Raw genomic sequence first — 18,025 nt, 5'->3', positions numbered from 1 at the left:
TCTTAGGGTAATCTTGAGAAAAGATGGATACTACAAAATACTTCAGATGAAAAGAAAAATCTGAATGACAACCAAGCTGAACAATTCATTGATAACATATATGTCAATAGCAGCTATAGACCAGAAAGTGCTGTAGGAAAAGAACTTCCACAATAGAATTCTGTATCCACTGAAAGTATTATTCACAAGTGAAACAGAAATAAAGACATTTTAGATGAGCTAATTAAGGAAGTGTTTGCCTCTCACAGACCCTCAAGAAGAGAATTTCTTAACAAAAACAGAAATCACAATGAATGTGAGCTGTCAAAACTCATAAGTAAACAACAACAAGATAACTTCAGACAGAACCCTCTAGATTGACCTGCCTGCCAAATACCAGAAATATGAGAAAGGTAATGTTAGATTTTTTGGGCCCTGCCTGTGTAGTATTCCTGTATCCAATCTCAACGTAACCGTGTAGATGCTTCCCCACACCAATCAGCAACTTTGACACCTTCCTGGTGTCTGCGAATTCAAGTCACTTCTTTCAGATGCCAGATGCAAGCCCAGACTATTACCAGATCTTCGGACCAACTCCTCACAGGTTGGAGGGTCCCATGACCCTCTCCTCAGGCTTCAGCCTGAGGTTGCTAACTGTGCTTCTGACCAACTTGTTATAAATAAACCACATGTTCCTACAACTGCCTCTTCAGGTTCAATTAGTTTCCTAGAGCAGCTCACACAACTCAGTAAGTCCATTTACTCAGGAAACCACCCATTTATTACAGAGGATATAATTCAAGAACAACCATGGAAGCAATGCATAGGACAAGGCATGGGGAAAAGGTGTAGACTTCCATACCCTCTCCAGGAGTGCCACACATCCCAAATCTTCATTTGTTCCCCAACCTGGAAACCTATTTATGGAGGCTTTATTACATACCATTCCCAGGTTAGTTTCCCTGGTAACCAGCCCTAATCCTCAAGTGTTTTCCAAGAGTTACCTTCATTAACATAACAAGAGATACCTTCACCCATTTCTAAGGTTACAAACTTTTAGTATTTGAACCAGCAACTATGGATGAAGATTAATACCTTTGACAAAAAAATACATATATTGGAATGATCACACATTCAAAGTAGCCCGCATCTGAAGAGCTCATTCAGCCAAACCACAGAATCACAACAGTAATAAATGTTAAGCAACTATGTTTTCTAGCAAAAATTAATTCATAGAGCTGGTATTAAAATATATCTATAGGGCCTCCCTGGTGGCGCAGCGGTTGAGCGCTGGGTTGTGAAGCTGCCCACAGCCTCTGCAGCGCAGGTTCAATTCCCGGCTGCTCCCCGGCCACCGGAGGAGGGTCCCACATGGCGCGCAGACCTCTCCTGCCGCCCGCTGCTCCCCTCAGCAGTGTGCTTCGGTCCTTCTGCCTGCTCTGATCCCCACTCTGGCTCTGGTGCATTCTCTCACCCTCCCGCTCTTCTGACTGTACCCAGTGCTTGTATAAATAAATAAATCAATCTTTAAAAAAAAAAAAATATATATATATATAGGGGCCTCCCTGGTGGCACAATGGGTTAAGCACAGCACTACGAAGCAATCCGCAGCCTCTGCAGCACAAGTTTGATCCCCTAATGGCCAGTGAGTTACCCGTATGGCTCAGCAGACCTCTCCTGTCTGACCCGCCGCTCCCCTCAGTATTTCAGTCAGTTTGCCTGTTCTGTTCCCCACCCTGTCTCTGGTGAATCCTCTCACCCCCTGCACTTCTGGCCTGTACTCCAGCTCTTGTATGCAAAAACAAATAAATCTTTAAAAAAAATTAAACATTTTTATGGTGTTAAATTTTAAAACCTCTAAAATACAATTTTCTGGGAAAAGATTAATTCTAGAAACAGATTAAAAAGAAAGAAAATATGACTAAACATAATTAATCTAAAATATGCCCTCATTTAAAGTACTAAAATTAGAGTTTATATAAAATTCTGAAGAACTAAAAAGTAGGAAAAAAACACAAACTGGTAAAATTTTGACCTCAAATCACACAAGAATGGCATAGAAAAAAGGAAAATTACAGGTCAATTCTACTGATAAACATGGATTTAAAAAAGCCCTACAAGGCCTCCCCGGTGGCGCAGCGGTTGAGCGCTGGGTTGCGAAGCTGCCCGCAGCCTCTGCAGTGCTGGTTCGATCCCCGGCTGCTCCCCGGCCACCGGAGGAGGGTTCTGCATGGCGCGCAGACCTTTCATGCCACCCGCTGCTCCCCTCAGCAGTGTGCTTCAGTCCTTCTGCCTGCTCTGCTCCCCACTCTGGCTCTGGTGAGATCTCTCACCCTCCCGTGCTTCTGACTGTACCCAGTGCTTGTATAAATAAATAAATAATTAAAAAAATTTAAAAATAAAAAATTTTTAAAAAAGCCCTACATATAACAATATTGGTATTTATGTGTTTAAAGATGTATCTGATCAAATAGTTCCCTTTTTTAAAACATATTTTTTAAAGATTTATTTATTTACACAAGAGCTGGGGTACAGCCCAAGGTGCGGGAGGGTGAGAGGTTTCACCAGACAGAGCGGGGAGCAGAACAGGCAGACTGACTGAAATACACTGTTAAGGGGAGCAGCTGGTGAGATAGAAGAGGTCTGCCATGCCATGTGGGTATCTCCCTGGCTGGCCAGGAATCGAACCTGGGCTGCAGAGGCTGTGGAAAGCTTCACAGTGCTGCGCTCAACCCGCTGCACCACTGGGGAGGCCCCAAATAGTTCTTCTTTAACTGTGGAAGAACTATCACAAATTTTTCAAAATTTAATTGCATTAAGATAAATTAAGCCTATATATTGTTTAGATACAACATTATCTTTGAAAAGCTAAATATGGGGGCCTCCGTGGGAGTGCAAGGGGTTAAGACGCAATCTATGAAGCTAGCCACAGCCTCTGTAGCACAAGTTCAATCCCCGGCCAGGGAGCAACCCGCATGGCGTAGCAGACCTCTCCTGACTCACCCGCAGCTCCCCTCAGCCATGTATTTCGGTAAGTCCACCTCTTCTGTTCCCCACTCTGTCTCTGGTAAATCCTCATCCCCCCCCAAATTCTGGTCTGTACCCCAGTTGATGTATGTATAAATAAATAAATCTTTAAAAAAAAAGAAAGTAAAGCTAAATAAGTTTACTGATCACTCAGTCTTTTACATTAACTGAATTTAACTTTCATATTACCAATTGTTTCTATTGCTTATATAATCATTGAATATTTTTTTATAATGACCTCAAATGACTGAAAGACAAGTCTCTAATATCTATGAAATAAATAAAATTACATCAATTAGAATACTTAGCTTTATGAAAAAAAGATAATGGCTTTTATCTTACTAGATAATCATTAGTATCTATATTTACCAGAGTTCAGAAAACAAATTTTCTATTTCAAGTTTGCTAATAAATATCATAGCACTTAGAAGCTATTCCCCAGTCTTAAACCTTAAACTCACATCTCACATTAAATCAGTCACACCCCTTTCATCTTGATACTGGCTTAGCAGAATTTCCTCGAGGCTACTGATTGTAATACTGAGCCACCAGTTCATTAGCAACTACTCTCACCTAGACTGAGTAGGTCTACAGATTCACCCCATTTCACTTGCACATTTATTCTGATTCGCAACAAAGATAAGACAAAGCCTGGATGAGAAGATTATGAAAAAACTGCTTAGAAGTAGTCCTGCCTTTGGCAGAAAACCAGGGAGTTTTTATCTTTTATTGAGATAGAACCCACAGAGATTCAGTTCCTCTGTGCATTCTTGCTTACTGCATTTTTATTTGAATTTTAGAAATAATAAGAAAAATCTGATTACACAGAAAACTAACATCAACATCTGGAGAATTACAAATCAGAAAAATGCAATGAGAAATACATATGTTTCCATCCCTTTTCCAGTACTCTTTTATAACTGGTCTCTTGGCAGGGAATTCATGAACTGTAATACTTGAGGAGATTCTCATCTGTAGGCTTTAGGATTTTATTATCTGTTCACCATCCACTCAGGACCAAGAGCAAAGAAATCTGCCCTGGATCCATTAAAGTGCTAAGCATTTAGAAGAATTCTTTAGTGATATCAGATAAAATATAACCATACTTCTATTTGGCAGGCTCTGCGTGGTAAGCAGGGTTCTTTGCATCAGTATCTTTGTATCAGTGTAATTATGGAACCAGTGCTTCAGGGGCGCACAGTCATTTTGGAATGTGTTGTCCACACGAAAAGCACACGTTTGCATAGAATTTCCAGACTTCTTGGTTCCTAGAAGGAAGTAATGACAACACCATCCTTTTTCTAAATTGCAGCAATGGCTAGCTCTGAAACCAACTGTATTTCATAATCCCTTTCAAGTACCTGGATGGTCACACCTCTCTATGACAAGCTGGATTAAGTCAATAGGTGGAGTAGGATCAACTCAACCCAAATAATAAGATTGAATTCTTATCGAATCTACTGAATCTCAAAGATTGATATTGGCATCTGAAGCTATGGCCTTTATTAAACCCATATTTTGGGATTCAGATGTAAAATGGAGCCTGGCCTCCCTCAAAGTCCAGTCAGGGCCAGTTCCTCTCTACTGTTCTCCTTTATGCCTCTGCCACATTTTCTTCTTCTCTGACTTCTTGATTGTGTTTCTAGTTTCCTGTATTTGTTTTTTTTTTTTTTAAGATTTATTTATTTATGCATTCAAGAGCTGGGGTACAGGCCAGTGATGCAGGGGTAGGAGGGTGAGAGGATCCACCAAAGACAGAATGGGGAACAGAACAGGCAGACCGACTGAAATACACTGCTGAGAGGAGCAGCGGGCAAGACAGGAGAGGTCTGTTTCGCCATGTGGGTTGCTCCCTGGCCAGCCGGGGATCGAACTCGTGCTGCAGAGGCCACAGATTGCTCCATAGTGCGGTGCTTAACACCTTGCACCATCAGGGAGGCCCCTGTATTTGGTTTTAAGTTGGCCAGGCTCACACAGGGCAGGGCTCACAGCAGGTCCAGGGTCCTTGTCCTTCATCAGACATGGCTGAGAACCTTTCAATTAGTTTTAATATCAGATTCAACAATGAGAAAATCTTGAATGTAATTAATTACTGTTCTCATTAAGAGATTAAAAAGAGAAAAGTCAGTTTATCATCTTATTAGGTACAATAAAAGGCAACATGAAAAAACTCTTAGAAGACTGAACGGAATTTTGGAGGGATGCAAGCATTTAGTCCATACAAAGGTAATATCTTCTGAAAGATTACGGTAAAGAGCTAGGCTGCTTATTTGCACGATGGAAAAATTGGGGCAAATAAAGGATATAAGTCTCACAGAAACCAGATTGAAGCCAAAATTCCAATAGACTCATGGGAACCAGAAAGTCACCAGGGACCAAGGCTGCTCTATGTTTACACTCTATGGGACAGATTCTTAATATGGTGCTGTAGGTTGGGCAGAAAATGAGAGACAAGACTAATATGGTTATGAACCATGAAGCTGGCTATGTGTTTTTAACAAATATTCCACTCATCCATATACCCACTAAAATATCAGAAAAACGGTGACTGCCATTGTTAATTCTACACTTCCATTCCAAACTTCTTTGTACCATCTTCAATTCAGAAAATTGGTGAACTATATTGTATTTGGAGGTCACCATATTCAATAACTCAAACAGAATTGCCTACTTTTTAAAATTGGTAAGAAAAGTTGCCAGTGAAACTGAAAAAGTCCAAAATTAAATTCTATTCATTCATGTTCAATTTTAGTTTTACAAAACAAATGTATTCAACCTGACATTGAGACAGGAGTTACCAATTACAGAAGTTTTATAACTATAAAGTCCAACTTATTCATAAGATGATATTTTGTAATGGGATCTTTTTAAAAATACCATGAATATTAACGGTGATTGAGACCCATATGGATTGGCCAGCTGCTGAAGCGACCAAGTCACCTGTTTCATATTTCTTTTATAATGTACACCAAGAACTGTGATTGGCCCCCAGCTAAACATTAAAATGGTCTGCGTTAATAACGTATCAGTCAGTTAGATCAGGGAAGCAAACTAGTAAAAGGATTGATTTGGTAAGTGGAAGTAATTGTGGCCTTTCTACTATAATCACCTTTATTCCAAGAGTCAGGAAACCAATGTGGGATTATGGTTGACAGAATATCTATTCCAACAATGCATGTCACAACTGAAGAAATAACCACAGGGTGAGTTCAAGAACATACAGAATTTGCTGTGAAGTGGTGTGAAGCCTAAACTCCAATGCACACCTGACCTTCATGAGTCCTGTTCTGACTGCTGGACCATGGTAGCATTGATTCTCTAGGAATTTGTGTCAGTTTAGAGTCAGTATCCTATTACCCAAAACCCACAGAATTTGGTTATTCCACTTTCTGCAACACACATTCTGAAGCTACCTTTGGGGATGCTTAGGAGAAAGATTTACGGTATAAATTTTGGGCTATATATCAGGATTGTTTCTCAGGGAGCCCAGCTTCCCCTTTATTCAAGAGGTTCTGGATTGTGAATTAGCTCAAGCCTGTGAATTGGTACGGGGCCAAGACTCTTTGTGATTCAGGTCAGACATCTGCTCATCAGACCCAGAGATTTCCTGCTTATTCAAATCATACTAAATATAAATGACACTAAATTGCTATACTAAAGTAAGACTACAGTAGACTGCCCATCTAACTCAGACCTACCGGCACCGAACGTAATTAGCCAACTCCAACGATCTCTACAGGTCGACTCATTCTGATTACTACTTTGGTTTTGCTTTCCATTACATTAACCACACCCACCTAGTCTTTGGTGACTAAGCATGACCATTTGGTCCATGCCACCCCGAGAGCTTATCATTCTTTGGTTCCACATTTCAGTAAATAACCAAGCAAATTATTAAAGCCACTCTGTTTCTTGAGATCCATAATTTCTGTTTTGTGCACCCATATCAATAAATTTGGCCTGATTGCATTTACATTCCATCCTGATCCAACACTCCAAACAGCCCAAACATAGTTCATGTTTTTATCAATAGAAGTTGGCAATATCTTGCTTTCCTTTTGGTGGATTTGGTTCCTTTTCATAGATCACACTTTGTAACTGATCTTCTGAGGCTTACCAGTGTTTTAGTTTGGTTATAGATCTAGAAGCAATGAGAGATGGTAGAGATAGATGCTGTCTGTCTCCTGAAAAGTCACTCTCTCACAGTGTTCAGGCAAGGGGAGACACCTTCACAAACAGAGAAGGACTGCTTCTACTGGCAAAGAAGGCTTAGAAAAAATTTAAAGGTCAAGGTCCAAGCTTCATTCAAATATGCCCATAGAATTCCCGTGCTAATTTTTAAAGCGTCACTTCTTCCTAACTAATGGCCTAACCTGAACAAAAGAGACCCTGTAATTTCAATTAGCCTTGTAATTCAGTCATCCACAGGATCAGCCGGTGTGTGGTGTGTTGGTTTTCAAAAATCTCCACCCTCCTACTATAAGAGAATGTTTTTTTAAGGGCTGTAATAAATTTGTAATTCTTTTAAATGTCTCCGGGACTTCCTAGATTGTAAGTACAAATAAAGTCACCTTAATACTGAGGCCTAAATTGCATTAGTTTGAAAACACACATACACATACATGTAAAACCTTGGACTTCTGAGTTTCTCTCTTAAAGTCCCATCTCTGGAGTTTTTAAAGGCTGTCACATGGTATCACAAATCAGATGAGCCCCCATACGTGGCACTGCTTTCACTTGGCTCTGAGCCTCCACTCTACACTTCAGCAGGTCTAGAAACATTATTTCCCCCCAAATCCTCTTGAATTCTCAGCCATTATTACTGAGTTCAGTCTATCATGCCAGACTTCTGGGAACAGCATAATCCACTTTTCTTTTACCCAGTTTGCCACTCAGTTTGAATTCCTTTCATGAACACAGTTCAAATACTGGTTCTAGAAGATGTTTTAATTTGTGGCTCAATAAGTGACTGTAAACAAGTGGTGGATGGGGGCCTCACTCCACATGAGAACATGGAGGATAATGATCCCACTGCAGGACTTAAAAAAACTTAGGTAGTTTTATCAGAGGGGAGGAGCCATTTATACAAGCGGTATTTTTATTTATTTTTTTATTTATTTTTATAGAGGCATGTTTTTTTATTTATTTATTTGTTTGTTTCTTTGTTTGTTTATACATGCACTGGGTACAGTCAGAAGCGCGGGAGGGTGAGAGAATTCACCAGAGCCAGAGCGGGGAGCAGAGCAGGCAGAAGGACCGAAGTACACTGCTGAGGGGAGCAGCGGGCGGCAGGAGAGGTCTGCGCACCATGTGGGACCCCCCTCAGGTGGCCGGGGAGCAGCCGGGGATTGAACCGGCACCGCAGAGGCCGCAGGCTGCTTAGCAACCCAGCGCTCAACCGCTGTGCCACCTGGGAGGCCCACAAGCGGTATTTTTAATATATTATACAGAGCATATATATTATCTCAACAACTATTTATCAACTACATATATTGTGACAGATATTTCCAGTACATCTGTGAAAAAAAATAAAGCTCTTTGCCCTCAAGTAGCTTGCATTTTAGTGGGGAGATAGACAATAAATAACAAATATAATACATAAGTAAATTATATATTAGCAAGTGATGACTATAGAAAAAAGGGAAAAGTGGAACAGAGAAAGGACAATCAAAAGTGCCATTAATGTATGTGTGCATGGTGTGAGCGCCCATGCAGTACAGCTGTAGAAGTAAAGCAGGTGTTTTGTGTGAATCTCACTGAGAAGAACCCCCACTGAGGGAAGCCATGAAGGAAAAGAGGGAGTTAACTAAGAAAAGAACATGTCAGGCAGAGAACACAACCAGAACAAAGTCCTTACACAGGACTGTGTCTGGGTAATAAACAGCTAGAAGACCAGTGAGTAAAGGGGAGAATAGAGAGATAATGTGATGCCAAGTTATGGAGGACTTTGAGCCTGCTATAAAAGTTTTGCATTTTTCTCTGAAGTTATTGGAGGATTTTAAGCATACAAATGAGATGGTCTGTGTGATATCTTCTTTTTTTTTTAAAAGCTGTTTTTAATGGGTCCTCCCTGACAGAGCAGCGGGTTGAGCTGCAGCGCTGTCAAGCTGTCTGCAGCCTCTGCAGCACAGGTCCGATTCCCGGCCAGCCAGGGAGATACCCACATGGCGCGGCAGACCTCTCCCGTGGCACCTGCTGCTCCCCTCAGCAGTGTATTTCAGTCAGTCTACCTGTTCTGCTCCCTGCTCTGTCTCTGGTGAATCCTCTCACCCTTCTGCACCTCCGGCCTGTACCCCAGCTCTTGTATAGAAATAAATAAATCTTTCAAAAAAACAGATTTTTTTTTGCATGCATACAGGAACTGGGGTATAGACCAGATGTGCGAGGGTAAGATGATTCACTAGAGACAAAGTGGGGTACAGAACAGGCAGATCTACTGAAATACACTGCTGAGGGAAACAGCAGGTGAGATAGGAGAGGTGTGTTGTGCCATGTGGGCCAGCTCCCATGTCACAGTGGCTGGCATTAGCTTGACAGCACTATGTCCTTAACCCCTGCGCCAAAAAAAAAAAAAGAAAAAGAAAGAAAGAAAAAGGGCCTCCTTGGTGGTGCAAAGGGTTAAGCACAGCAATGTGAAACTAACCCCAGCCTCTGCAGCACGAGTTTGATCCCCAGCCGGCCAGGGAGCTACCCACATGGCACAGCAGGCCTCTCCTGTCTTGCTCGCTGCTCCCCTCAGCAGTGTATTTTCAGTCAATCTGCCTGTTCTGTTCCCCACGCTGTCTCTGGTGAATCTTCTCATACCCTGCACCTCTGGCCTGTATACATAAATAAGTAAACCTTAAAAAAAAAAAAAAGAATGGGGCATGTGCAGTTGTATGGGGGAATATAAAAATAAAATTTATTATTTAAAAAAAAAAAAAGAAAGAAAGAAAAGAAAAACCCTGCACCACCAGGGAGACCCACTCTGTGCTACATTTTCAAAACACTCTCTGTGTACACTGAAGTGCTTAGGTTAGAGGAATGAAGATAAGGAGGCAATTACTGGGTTGGTTCAGGTGTGAGGATGGTGGCTCAGACCATGATAATAACCGAGACATGTTGAGTAGTCAGATTCTAGGAATATTTGAAGGCATAGTCAAATCAAAATTCCTGACAAACTGGATGTGAGAGAAAGAAGAATCTAAGTTAACTTTTTGACCTGAGCACATGGAAAGACAGGCACCAAGATGTGAAAGGCTGCAGGTGGGGCAGGTTTGAAGAGTAAAACTTGAACTTGAGACCTGTGAAGTTTGAGATTCCTGTTATTAGATGTTCAAGTGGAGACGCTGAATAGGTAGTTGGCTATGTGAATCAGGAATTCAAGATGAAATCTGAGCTGAAGAGATACATTTAGCAGCTGTTAGATTATTTGGCTTCTACAGCCCAGAGAACAGAGAAGAACATTAGGGAGTGACTTAAGATAGAGAAATCTGATTAGAAGAGAGAGCCCAGGACTAAGTCTAGGGCAGTGCCACACAAAAGGTTAGAAAGAAGAGAGCAAGTTAGCCAGAGACTGAAAAGAAACGCCCAGGGAAGTAGAAGGAAAATCAGGAGTGTGGTGTCATGGGAGCAAAGTGAAGGAAGTACATCAAGGAGGAGAGCATGATCAAGGTCATAAAATGCTGCTGGTCCCCTTAGAGTTTCAGTAAATCTGCATGTTCTGCTCCCCACTCTGTCTCGGGTGAATCCTCTCACCTTGCCCCCACACTTCTGGCCCACACCCTAGATCTTCTACACATAATAAACAAAACCCAAAAAACAAACAAAAAAAAGGCTAGAGAGAAGGAATTTTCTTGGGTAATGATAGCATCTAGAGTATAAACTGAAGGAGTGGCTTTAAACAGAATGTAAATAGTTCATCTACAGTAATGAGCCATTTAAGTTTCTGTTTCATGTTTTATTTTTTTATGTAGCAATTGCATTTTTGAACTGATTTATAATATTGATCATAAGAAAGTAGTATGTTTATCAGCTCAACGGAAAGTCAGTTCCAAGGTGGCAACTGTGCCTCAAACATCCTTCCCAGTCCTCATCCTGCAGATGTTTGCCCCATCATAAGAGGGGAGGTGGGGGACCTTTGTTGGAAAACGTGTTCATGCATATTTAGGGAAGGTCACTTCTGGTTTGAAGACACTCTGGATTAGATTTTAATGACAGATGGGAACAGAAGAAAGACACAATTATGTTTTACAGCCAATTGAGTTCATTTAGAACTAGAAAGGAAGAAGAAACAATTTTCTATTTTAAGCAAATGGATAGGGTGAGGATGAGTCAATAAAATTAGCTAAGAAACAGTGCTAGGAAGGAGAGAAAACAACCTGCTATTTTAAGAAAAGGAAGGGGTGACAACGATTTAATTACATTAGCTAAGAACCCAGTCAGTGCTTATACCTTTAAGGGTGAGAAGTTGAAAACTTGACCGAGGATAATGCGGAAGCTTGGCAGTAGGCAGAGTAAGAAGCATAGAGTGGTTACATGGTAGGATAAAGGTAGAAAATGATAGTGTCATCTGTTTCTGTCTTTCTAAGGGTATCACTAAGAATGAACTGAGAAATTAAGGGTATCATGTTCCACACTTCTATCCTTTTCTGTGTCCATGTTAGTACGTATCACTCTGCTGAAGAAGCCTGCTAAAACCACAATGGACAAGAAGTAGACAGTGCCATCTGAAGTCAAAAGAGGACTGAGGGTACTTATTTGCAATAAACTGAGTAGGAAGGCAAAGTCAAATGCACTGATATGCGTGAGTTTTCACTTCTAACCATTTTGTTTTAAATTTCACTTAGTGGGCCTCCCTGGTGGCGCAAGGGGTTGAGCGCTGCACTATGAAGCAATCCGCAGCCTCTGCAGCACGAGTTTGATACCTGGCCAGCCAGGGAGAAACCCATATGGCAAGGCAAACCTCTCCTGTCTCGCCCGCTGCTCCCCTCAACAGTGTATTTCGGTCGGTCTGCCTGTTCTGTTCCCCACTCTGTCTCTGGTGAGTCCTCTCACCCCCGGCATCTCTGGCCTGTGCCCCAGCTCTTGTATGCATGAATAAGTAAATCTTTAAAAAAGAAATAAATTTCATTTAGCAATAGCTCTAGTTTCTTTGATCTAATATCATGATCAAATGATGCAAGCAGCTAATATATTAAGTTCTAATAATGCACTAGAAACTAAGGTCATTATTCTAAGTCCTTAACAGGTATTAATTTCAAGTGGAGACTATTATTCTCCTTTTACAAATGAGGAAACTGAGATACGGAGAAGCTGAGTAATCTGCCCCTGCACACACTACCAGTGGGAAAGCTGAGCGTCAACTCAGGCAGTCTAGTGGTGAAAGCCACAATTTTATTTACACTGGAATACCCTATCTCAGGACTCAGGAACTTTCGGATTGCTAGGAATTCCTTTCTGATTTGTAGTTGTGAAAAGCCCATTTTATCTTTGCATTATGAGAGCCTATCCCCAATTATCCCTAATTGAAATTTGATTGAGTGGAGATTTTTTGTCTTCACAAAAATATACAAATAGAAAAGCTTACTTACTTATGAATTCAAACAACTTGGGGGCACACTCTTCCAATTGCAATGCAATTGCATTCTACAATTATGAATCAGAGCTGCTTCAAAGATTTGGAGAGTGATATCTTATTCACATGGCTAAATATCTTATCACACTTGTTATAACTTTACACAATGTTTACTGTGAATATTTTTCAGGTAGAGTTTATTTTTTTTTAATTATTTTTTTAAAGGTTTATTTATTTATTTATTTATTTATACAAGCACTGGGTACAGTCAGAAGCACTGGAGGGTGAGAGAATTCACCAGAGTCAGAGCAGAGAGCAGAACAGGCAGAATGACGAAATATACTGTTGAGGGGAGCAGTGGACGGCACGAGAGGTCTGCACACCATGTGGGACCCTCACCTGGTGGCTGGGTTTCGAACCGGAGCTGCACAGGCTGCGGGCAGCTTTGCAACTCAGCGCTCAACCGCTGCGCCACCGGGGAGGCCCTCGGGTAGAGTTTAGTTATCTAAATGATTACTGACTTTATATACACGTGATTCAATGGTAATTTACCATGTTCTTTTCAATGCCCATATATTAACAACAAAATATTAAACTTCCACATAGGAAAAGAGCTGATGGAAAGTAGCAAAAAATAAAAGAGCTCTGCAAAAATAAAAAGTGTGAGAAAGGAATTCACTTGCAAATAAGTAGATACATTTTCCTCCTTAGAAACTGCAGAAGTGAGAAAATGAAGCAAAGGAACGAGAGGATATTCTGTTAGGAATGAAGCTTATTCACCCTGTAACAGAAGTAGTCCATAAAAGCTTCATCCTCTTTAGGCCTCCCTAGTGGCACTTGAGTTAAGTCTTAGAGCTATCAAGCTATCGCCAGCCACTGTGGCATTTCAATTTCCCAGCCAGGAAGTAATCCACAGGGAGCAGCAGACCTCTCCTGTCTTACCCACTGATCTCCTCAGCAGTGTATTTCAGTAGATCCACCTGTTCTGCTCCCCACTGCCTCTGGTGAATCCTCTCACCCCTTCATTCCTGCACACCTCTGGCCTAGACCCCAGTTCTTGTATGCCTAAACAAATAAATAAAATAAACCTTTAAAAATTAAAAAAAGGGCCTCCCCTGGTGGCGCAGCAGTTGAGCCCTGGTCTGTGAAGCTGCCTGCAGCCTCTGCAGCACCAGTTCCATCCCTGGCCTCCAGTGAGGGTCCCACATGGCGCGACAGACCTCTCCTGTCTCGCCCGCTGCTCCCCTCAGCAGTGTATTTCGTCAGTCTGCCTGTTCTGTTCCCTACTCTGTCTCTGGTGAATCCTCTCACCCTCCCGCGCATCTGGCCTGTACCCTGGTTCTTGTGCAAATAAATAAATAAATCTTTAAAAAAAATTAAAAAAAAAAAAAGGCCTCCCCAGTGGCGCAGCGGGTTGTGCATAACGTTGTGAAGTTGTCTGCAGCTTCTGCCGCAAGGGTTCAATTCCCGGCTGGCCAAGGAGAAACCCACATGGCGTGGCAGACCTCTCCTGTCCTGCCTGCTGCTCCCCTTAGCAGTGTGTTTGGTCCGTCTGCCTATTCTGCTCCCCACTCTGTCTCTGGTGGATTCTCTCACCCTCCCGCGCCTCTGACCTGTACCCCAGTTCTTGCATAAATAAATCTTAAAAAATAAATAAATGATTTTTTTTAAAAAGAGAAAGCTTCATCCTCCTGAAAAAGAGTGGGTATTTTGGGGCCACTTCCACTCATAGTATGCTCACACAAGAGAGTATTACATGGCAATACTCTGTGAGGGTATTGTCATTTCTCACTTCTTTCACATTTTTTCACACTATCTTGTGCTGTGATTTGCATATAGGAGGATGTTAATAAATATTAGCTTGGCTGGGTATGATGGCTAATTTTATGTGTCAAACTAACTGATCTAAGGGGTGTCCAGATAACTAGTAAAACATTATTTGTGGTTGCCTCTGTTAATCTCTGGAAGAGACTAACATCTGAATCAGAGGACTGAGTGCCATCCAATCCAAAGTGTCATCCAGGTGTCATCCAATCCAAAGAGAACAAAAAAGGTGGAGGGAGGGTGAATTTGCTCTCTCTGAGCTGGTACATCCATCTCCCCTTGCACTTGCCTGTTCCTCCTGCTTTCATATTCAGAGCAGAACGGATGCCGTCAGGCTCCCCCACCTCCAAACCCATTCTCAGGCCTGCTTACTGGGAATTAACTGCACCATCTGGTTTTTTTTTTGGTTTTTCAGTTTGAAGATGGCAGATCATGGGCCTCACTGGCCTCCATGAAAGGTATGAGCCAATTCCTATAAGTATGGATATATATCTATCATTATATTTATTATTTATATATTGTTCCTTGAGAGAAATTTTTTGTGTGTATAGAAGAATTGGGCCCTCTCTGGTGGCGCAAGGGGTTAAGATGCAGCACTATGAAGCTATCTGCAGCCACTGCACCACGAGTTTGATTCCCGGTCAGGGAGGTGACCCAAATGGCACAGCAGACCTCTCCTGTCTCCCCCGCTGCTCCCCTTAGCAGTGCATTTCAGTGGATCTGCCTGTTCTGCTCCCTACTCTGTCTCTGATAAATCCTCTCACGATGTCCCCCACCCCTGCCCCCACATCTCTGGCCTGAGCCCCAGCTCTTGTATGCATAAATTAAAAAAAAAAAAGAAGAAGAACTGGGATATAGGCCAGAGGTGTGGGCCAGCAGAGGAAGGGGGGTTAGGGGAGGTATTAGGGAGAGTGGTAGGATGTTTCACCAGAGACAGAACTGGCAGATCTACTGAAAAACACTGCTTAGGGGAGCAGAGGGCGAGACAGGAGAGGACTGCTGTGCCATATTGTGGGTTAGCTCCCTGGCTGGGGATTGAACTCAGGCACAGAGATGATAGTGCTGAAACTTAACTCCTAAGCCACCAAGGAGGCCCTGTTTCTCTAGAGAATTCTAACTAATATACCAGGTGACAGAACAGATGAGCAGAACATTTAGAGTCTCAGATGAGATACTCCTGGAGATATTTTGGCCTTGGAGACACACAAGAGTGTGTAACTTGGAAACTTTGTCAACTGTGCACAGGTACAAATGATATAGAACTGTGCTCTAGTGATCAGGCCACTGAACACATTTCAGGGAAAATATCACCTGGTGAGTGCCTCATCCTGAGCAAAATTCCAGTAATCACTCTTCTGGTTTGATTCGTGATCTTAAATAATTTATTATCTTCTGTCATTTGACCTCATTTTCTAAATCTATAATAGGATATTCTATCAAGGTGCCATAAAAGTCACACATTAGCTGAATGTACTCTTGCTGATAGAAATGAATATTATGAATCGCCTGCTTGGAAATATTTTCTGAAAAAACGCCGTAAGTATTTTAAAAACAGGGTTATTCTTAAAACAAATGACATAATTAAATGCAAGTGTATAACCAGAGTATATGTGCTGACAGCTTGTATTTATAGAAATTCAATACTTCTAAGTAATTCCTGTATCAACCATTACCGCCATACTGATATAAAATATAGAGGAATTAGAGCGATCAAAGGCCGAAATAATCAAAACCTTATTCCAAAAGATATCTACATTACAGTTGCTGCGGCAACCCACAACTTTTCTTTTCCTGCATTGAAGGTGTATCCAAACCACAAAGTATTTTTTTTGTGTGTTTTTTTTTTTCTTTTGCAAATGATGGTATAGCAGCCCAAGTTCTGAGTAGAAAAGTTAATGGCCCATCACAATAAACTGCATTTGAGTCTTCCATTTTCACTATTGTGGAGGGAATAAAGCACTACCATTCTTGTTAAAATCAATGTTCTCAGCTGCAAATAAAATAACTACCCAGCATGGGATTTGACTCCACAACTATAACATTAAGAGTCTCAGAATATACAGCTAAGTTGCCCAGCCAGATGATGACAGAGGTTTTACTGCTGAATATCTGAGTAAAGCCCAGCACTAGAAGAGGATGATGGAAGGGTTTGGACCAGATAGAGGACAATGTATTTCAGCTGCACATATCACATTTAATATATGAATCCTTCCCTCTCTCCTTTAATTTCCCCCTTCATGGTCCTCTACGGGCAAAAAATTGTCAACTCAACTTAGGTAGGGCTCAAACCCACAACCCTGGGATTAAAGTCTCCTGCTTCTCTAATAATTTAGCTAAAAAACCTGAGAGCAGAGACTCGCTTCTTTGCTCTGTGTCTTTGTCTAATACTTTTTTTTTACAAGACACATATTTTTTTTAAAGATTGATATTTATTTATTTGTTTGTTTGTTTATTTATGCAAGCACTGGGTACAGTCAGAAGCACGGGACGGTGAGAGAATTCACCAGAGCCAGAGCGGGGAGCAGAGCAGGCAGAAGGACCGAAGTACACTGCTGAGGGGAGCAGCGGGCGGCAGGAGAGGTCTGCGCGCCATGTGGGACCCTCCTCTGGTGGCCGGGGAGCAGCCGGGGATCGAACCGGTACTGCAGAGGCTGCGGGCAATTTTGCAATCCAGCGCTCAACCGCTGTGCCACTGGGGAGGCCCTTCGTCTAATACTTCATGGTCACATTTATGAGTTTATGGCTGTATGACCATTTGGAGTTGGGACAAGGGGTACTGTTGATACACCTTAAAACTTCGGACCCGAAGTCACTGAAATTTGTGCTTAACTACCTTTCTCTGATTGTTGATAAAAAATGAGAGCCAGCTGCCCTGACTTTACCAGCAGGAAAAAAGCACAGGCCATCTAGTTATCTCCTAGCAGGAATCCTTCATTCACTGACCTGGTATGCTAGTAAGCACTCTGTAGGGTAAAGAAAATGTCAGGCTTTTCTGCCCTTCCGCCATCAGGATAGATGATGGATCCTTGTCCTGAATGCATGCCTGATGGCGGGCACCTGGAATAGGGTGTGGGCATAGGTAGATGGGATTCAGCTGAGTTAAGACTGCTTTTAAGGGCGGCGTCACGGGGACACTAGCAGCAGCAGCAGCAGCAGCAGCAGCAGCAGCAGCAGCAGCAGCAGCCGAGAAAAGCAGCAGTAGAAGCCGAAAGAAGAAGCCCGAAGCAGAAGCAGAGAACGCCAGAGAGCCCAGATAGAGTGAAGATTTGCTGGGGGCTGGCAGTCCTCCCAGCCCCCCAGCACCCCTGCCTGCCATATGCCTGGTGAACCCCAATAAAAGACCTGCAAAACCACTAAGGACTCTGACTCCTCCTTTACCCAGTCTGCATGGGATCAGAAAACCTGCACTGTGGCCAGTCCTGCCTCTACACACTCTTAACACAATTGTTGGGCCTTTGTCACCATGAATAGCCAAAATCTCAGATGCCATGTGCTCTAGAAGCTGACTTGGAAATCAATTTGAAATCCCTTCTGAAGAGGGGCCTCTCTGGTGGCACAAGGGATTAAGCATCAGCACTATGAAGCAATCCACAGTCACTGCAGCACGAGTTCAATCCCCAGCCAGGGAGGTGACCCACA

Source organism: Talpa europaea, assembly GCF_964194135.1.
Source record: "Talpa europaea genome assembly, chromosome: 13".
NCBI classification, from domain to species: Eukaryota; Metazoa; Chordata; class Mammalia; order Eulipotyphla; family Talpidae; genus Talpa; species Talpa europaea.
The sequence above is the reverse complement of the archived record's forward strand: the minus strand, read 5'-3'. Positions refer to the sequence as shown.